This window comes from Podarcis bocagei (genome assembly GCF_964188305.1).
Source record: "Podarcis bocagei genome assembly, chromosome: 10".
In the NCBI taxonomy this organism is placed as follows: domain Eukaryota; kingdom Metazoa; phylum Chordata; class Lepidosauria; order Squamata; family Lacertidae; genus Podarcis; species Podarcis bocagei.
In genome coordinates, this window is record NC_138135.1 from 44,453,949 (window position 1) to 44,460,774 (window position 6,826).

General features: G+C 40.7%; 1 long non-coding RNA gene across 1 annotated transcript in view; it reads right to left on the reverse strand.

The window, feature by feature from the left end:
• The window catches only part of LOC308596351, a 30,827-nt gene extending 24,776 nt beyond the window's left edge, over positions 1 to 6,051 (reverse strand). Inside the window, exon 1 of the long non-coding RNA XR_014012481.1 lies at positions 5,952 to 6,051. This is a non-coding gene — a long non-coding RNA (uncharacterized lncRNA). The remainder of the gene's footprint in view (positions 1 to 5,951) is intronic.
• Positions 6,052 to 6,826: the final 775 nt, after the last annotated feature.

Below are 6,826 nucleotides of genomic sequence, written 5' to 3' on the forward strand. Positions count from 1 at the left end.
TAGGTTGTACAACACGCCTCATCAGGGAAAACGTGTGTGAACAACACATGCCTCTGAACTGGGGAGAGGAAGAGCAACATTCTCCCTATTCTACTGTTGATGGGCCTAAGGGAATTTTAGATAGGGCCACACTGAGGTAGGAACAGGCTGCTACTGTCAGGTATTATAATTCTCCTAGATCCAAGGGCTGTAAATAGAAGGCTATAGCCTGGCTGTAGTCTAGAAAGATCCCAAGGTAAAGTCACATACCCTGTTTTGTTAAGGCACCATTAGGAAACCTGTGGCTTTCCGATTTCCGTCATTCCTGACAATTGGCCATGCTGGCTGTTGCTGATGGGTCATCCAATAACATCTGGACAGCCAATGTTGCCACAGCCCTGTCCTAGCCTAGGACACCCCCTTACACCTCAGGAAGAGAACCATTCTTTTCCCAGTGCGCTTCTTCCCTTTTCCCCTTGAAACAATCTGGGCTCTAAATAGAAAACACTGAAGTCTGGTCTGTCCTAATAAAAGGTGGTAGTCTTCTGCCTCTGAAAGCTGTACTAATGGGCAGAAGTGACAGCCCAGGTTCGTTAAACAACAAAACATGCGTGTTAGAAAAGAATCTCGAGTCTTATTTAAATGACAAGACTCTTCCAGATAAATGGTTTGTAGCTTATATCTAACCACTTTGCCATGGTAAACCATTACAAACTGTCAGAGTAGCTAGTTTCTAAGGGCATAAATATTTACAGAGCTAAAAGTCATTATTCTACAATTTGCTAGTCCAAATGTTTCCTCCTAAATTCCTTGTGGCAGAGTTAAATTGTGAATGCCAGTTTAGTCAAATGCAAAGGCTCGATAAGAATGTTTTGCTTTTGTTAAAATGGAGTTTTTGTGCTAAGTATTCTATTATAGGTACAACCTCCCTCATCCTAGTTTTCCACAGACATGTAGCACAATCCTGCAGGGAATGTAAGTGCAACCCTATACATTCCTATTCATAAATAAGCCTTATTGGGTTTAATGGAACTTACTCCCAGGAACATATGTGCTAAAATGGCAGCCTGTGTTCTTAGATCTACAATTGGTAATGAACAGATTATTCACCCAGGAGAGGCCTATCCTGTTTCATGAAACAGGAAGGTGCCACGACCTCCAACCCCCTTACTTATAGGGGTTGGGCCACTGTGCAACTGCATGCAATCTTAATTCCTACTTTGGGCAGTGTAAAGAAGAAGAAGAGTTTGGATTTGATATCCCGCCTTTCACTCCCTTTAAGGAGTCTCAAAGCGGCTAACCTTCTCCTTTCCCTTCCTCCCCCACAACAAACACACTGTGAGGTGAGTGGGGCTGAGAGACTTCAAAGAAGTGTGACTGGCCCAAGGTCACCCAGCAGCTGCATGTGGAAGAGCGGAGACGCGAACCCGGTTCCCCAGATTACGAGACGACCGCTCTTAACCACTACACCACACTGGTAAACTGGTTTATTCTATCATGGTGCCTTCTAAAATGTTGCATTTCCTCTTGCAGACCAACCAAAGCACTGGCATTCTGGATGCAATCCTGGGGATTGTATAAATGGCATTGGGAGAGTGTAACTTGGCCAACAATCTCTGAATTCATACAAATACATGCACTGTATAATATTGTGCCAATACAACCTTCATACAACCTTCAATGGCCTCGGTCCAGTATACCTGAAGGAGCGTCTCAACTCCCATCGTTCTGCCCGGACACTGAGGTCCAGCACCAAGGGCCTTCTGGCAGTTCCCTCGCTGCGAGAAGCCAAGTTACAGGGAACCAGGCAGAGGGCCTTCTCAGTAGTGGCACCCGCTCTGTGGAACGCCCTCCCACCAGATGTCAAAGACAAAAACAACTACCAGACTTTTAGAAGACATCTGAAGGCAGCCTTGTTTAGGGAAGCTTTTAATGTTTAATAGACTATTGTATTTTAATATTCTGTTGGAAGCCACCCAGAGTGGCTAGGGAAACCTAGCCAGATGGGCGGGGTATAAATAATAAATTATTATTATTAATCTATCATCCTGTTATTTAGTTGCTGTTGTACACATGACCCAATCTGCTTGATAGATCTATAAGAAAATAAACTCTCACCAGGTGCTCCATTTGTTCTATGTAAAATCTTTCTATGACAATGTGTTTAATTCATACCCTATGGATGTAGTAGGGGGTGCTGCTTATTACCAGCTTCTGTTTCCAAACTCCCTAAAATTTATATAGCAGCTCTTGATCATACTTGCCACATGATAGACCTCTGTGCCAAGGGTTTATCATTGAGCCACGCCATAATAAGACAATGTTGACTGACTCTTTTCTTGCTTTACATTCCAAGACCTTCTATACTAAACAAAATCCTTTTGTTCCGAACTAAGGGAATTTCCATCTATTGCACAAGACTGCATTTGAAAAAGACATTGACTATTGGCTGTTTGACACAGCCCATTATTATCTCTAATTTGGGCAGATTCTGCAGGCCAAGTCTGTTGAATGACTATGTTTTTTCTGTAGGAAGAATGCTAATCTCTGCTTTTGCCTGAAGGCTCTTTGCAACAATGATGCACTTTTCAATTGCAGCTGCCAATTAAGTGTCTACTACTCGGCATATTCAAGCAGCTTTGAGATGGGACAGAGGCAGTATCCTACAGATTCATTTCAAACATAGGGCTCTGAGCCAAAGGGGTGCAAAATAATAATAAATAAAATAAAAAATTATTGTAAAAATAATACATAGTGGGGTCACCAAATTTTGCCCTGGCTCAGGTGCCATGTTACCAAAATCTGCCCCCCCCCCACTTATGAAGTAAGAAAACAACAAGTTGTTTATTATTGGAAGGACATAACTTAGCTAGAAAGGTTTCTTATTCTAAACATACTAATTAAGGTAGAGAATAGAGGCAGTGAAGACACAGTCTAACACCACCAAACTGATTCATGTCACAAAATAGCAAGTAGAATAGCTGAAGGACAGGGAGGTCTGCCCTGCAAATGAGTATTTCTAAGAGTGACTCAAATGTAGAGATGTTTAGGTCACGACACCAGCCTGGCCAGCATAGTTTCTTATCCCAGTTAGCATTTCGTGTGTATGATGTGGCTGTGTGACAAAAACAAAGTCAAACAATGGATGAGAACAAAGTCAATTCTATTGTTTTTGTTAGCTTAAGGAAACGACCATGTTGCTTCTATCTCCAGAAGGAATTTTTTAATAATAAACTCTAGAAGAATAAAACCATTTCTGTTTGCTTGAAATGTAACATTATGAGCTTGAAAACCTACACGCCTCGCCAGATTGTACTGCAGACAGAGTGCATTCCTTTGACTGTCAGGAGCAGCAGTTGTCTTCATGCCCCATAGCAGTGGGAAAGAAATGTTGCATTTCTAAGTGGAGCCAGGAAAACCTAATTCCTAGGTTTATCATTATTCCACCTTCTGTAGCTGGGGCCCTCCAGATGTTGTGGACTACAACTCCTTTCATCCCTGCTCATTGATCATGCCAACTGAGGCTAATGGGAGTCCCATTAGATTGAGGAAGGTTCCCCTTAATATTGGATAGACCTATTTATAAGAAGCTGCTTTATAGTGAGGTAGACTGTTAGTCCAGCTCAGTATTAGCTACAACAGAAGTGAAAGAATTGGATTTGGCTGGTGGGCCCAGTATTTATCTCCCCTATCCCAAATTTGACAGACAGGTGGGGCTCTCCATCTACCCATTACCTGAAATCACAATGGTGTCTGGTAATGGGTGCTTTGAAGAACTGACAGTTGCCAAAAGTCCTGTGTAGTTTTTACAAGTCTCTTCGAGGATTGGTTGGCTGCAGAGGTTTTCCATGAAGAACAGCCAATCTCATGGAGTCTGAAGTCAGCACCTAGCTGCACTTGGGAGTTCAGACAAAGGAAAGCTGTATCTTGGTTGTTAGGAAGAAGGGGAATCTAGCAGGGCTTTAGAGCTATGAAGATTCCAAGGGCTGGAAAATAAAACAGGGAAGAAAAGTGCACCTAAAAGGAAGGGAGAAAACAGCAACTGGGGATTCCTATAACCTAACCAACTCACATATCAGTCACAATTCTTACTTTACTCATTGGCTAAAAACACTGAAAAGTGGGAGCAGCCAGCCTGGCTTATTTCACAAAAATTGTTTAGAAGTATGCCTGCACATTTTGCTTTATAACTTTCCTTTTAGTTAGGACTAGAGGCTGAAAGGAAAGGAAAGGAAAGGAAAGGAAAGGAAAGGAAAGGAAAGGAAAGGAAAGGAAAGGAAAGGAAAGGAAAGGAAAGGAAAGGAAAGGAAAGGAAAGGAAAGGAAAGGAAGGAAGGAAGGAAGGAAGGAAGGAAGAAAGAAAGAAAGCTTAGAGCCTGCAGCCTCTTGCATGTATCATGGACCCAAGTGCAATTACACCATTATAACTCTGCCCATGGTCCGTGCAGTGCTATGCAGTTGCTCATCAACTTTTGAAAGATCTTATCACACTTCTTCTAACATCACATCTGTTTTGTCTGCCAGAATTTCCATTTTATGTGCCACGGTTTGTTTTCTATGGACAGTATCTATTACCACTGCGAGGCTGGCTCTTTGTGCTGTAGATACCAACCAAGCCTACCATATAGAATTGCAGCGAAGGTAACTGCATGTGGATCATTTTGAGCCCTTATGGAAGTGTTTTAAAAAAACAAAAACAAAAAACCTTAATCTGGCTATTGGTTGAAAATTATTACGATATGTACCGTACGTTGGAGGAAGATAATTCTAGCTAAAAGCCAAATGTTGTCTTTTAGATTTTCATTCTTGAATATCTTATGCTGTCTTAACCTTAAGGCTGTGACCAGACTTTTAAACCAACACACTGCAGGAACCCCATGGCTGTCAAAGGAAACCAAACAGACTGAAGCAAATGCTCCAAACATTGGCAAACAGCCACTTCCTTTCTCCAACTCTGTTGTTTTTGTTTTTAATTACTTTCCTTCAGATAATATAACATCTTGATACTGTGGAGTACTCCCCACCTCCCAAAAAACCGCAAATACTTTGTCCTGTTCCTTTTTTCTGTGTTCTGTGAGGCTCATGCTACATTTTCCTAAACATTGGCACCAAAAATATTTCTTTCTCCCCTTTCCACAAAATGGCTCACAGCCATACACTGCTCTCCAGAGGCCAGAGCAAAACATACTTCTAAACTTGAGGAGAAATAAAATACTGATTTTAAAACCCTAGTTTATATTTACAATAAATCAGTTCATAAACTGCCCTAGTTTGGAGCTGTTGACAGAAAAGTTAAAGTTGTTTCATTCCGGAATATTTAGCCATGCTTCAGTATCTAACAGCGTGACTTTTGTGCATTTCTCCTCAGAAGTAAGACTTGTCGAGTTCAATGGGGCTTACTTCCAGGGAGGGAGGTTTGGAATTGCAGCCTGAAGCTCCTCGTGTTTGAGATGTCAGTGCTGAAACAATAACTATATGAATGTTCTCTCTCTCTCTCTCTCTCTTTCTCTTTCAATACATTTGCTGTGATTTATTGCATATAACACAGGGCAGCAATAGGGAACCTGTTACTCTCCAGATGTTGTGGGACTATAGCTCCTATTATCCCATACTTCCATGCTGGCTGGGGCTGATGGGAGCTGGAGTCCCACAGCATCTTAAGGGCCACAGGTTTTCCATAGTAAGGCACATAGGAAGCTGACCACATTAGACTAAAGAAAAACCACAAGTTCTTATTCATTATGCAAGCTCTATGTCTGCTCAGATTAAGCCTAACTGAAGTAGGTTTTGTTTTTTAAAAACTTATTTACTTCTCAAAAAATCGAACAGAATATTTACAAGTTATAAGACATGATATGAGAGCACAGCACAGATGCATACTAGTATGAAACGTTTAGGGGTGATAAGCAAAAACACACTTCAAAAATGTTCTAAGGATTCCTAAGGAACATGACTTTATATCAAAATTCTTACCCTCATGATCTTTCTAGCTGTACCAAAGGACAAGTCAAGATAGAAGAGCAGTTGGTAGCTTCCTGAAATCTCGCAGCACCGTCCACCATATTTATATCAGTATTTCACATGATCTTGCAAATCTTAAAAGGGTCACTGATCTTAACAATAGTGCAAAGTTCAATTTATAACATGTAGATAATGTTTATTTTATTTCCAGGTCAGCATTTTCCAGAATAACGTTCCATAAACAAGACTGTTGAACTTAGGTCATATACTAGTTTCTTTCAGTTTTCTTCCTTTGACTTCTAGGGGTTTTTTTTTGGGGGGGGGATACTTAATTATTTCTAAGAACTCCAAAAATATTTCCACTCAGTCACAATCATTTCACATCATAAAAAAGATGGAAAACATTTTTACTAACTAACCAGCTCTTTCTTCCACTGAACTCTATCTTTATCAAAGCTATTTATTAGGCTCACATGCAACACTAAGCCATAGTTAAGCCAAAATGTATAAGCCAACAACAAACTGCTTCATGAGTGTGGTTCATTTATGGTTAACAAACCACAATTAAACCACTGGACCTGGTTCAGGTGATCAAATAAACCATGGCTTTTTAAATAAACAGTGACGTGTGGATCAGGCCATTGTCTAAGCTTCCAAGAGACAGAAAGCTGTTGCAGCTGCAAATATAGATAAGCAAAGCTCCATTCTTGATAATAATTAATTATCAAACACATTCACCTGAACATATGAGGGCTTAAAACACTGATAAGCCTGTTGGAGGATTGTACCCAAATACAATTCCTTCTCTTAAGCTTCTTAAGCTTAAGATAATGTTGCTTAAAACCTACAGGGGGCATTGTTTGTCTAGCAATCTAACCAGCACTTGC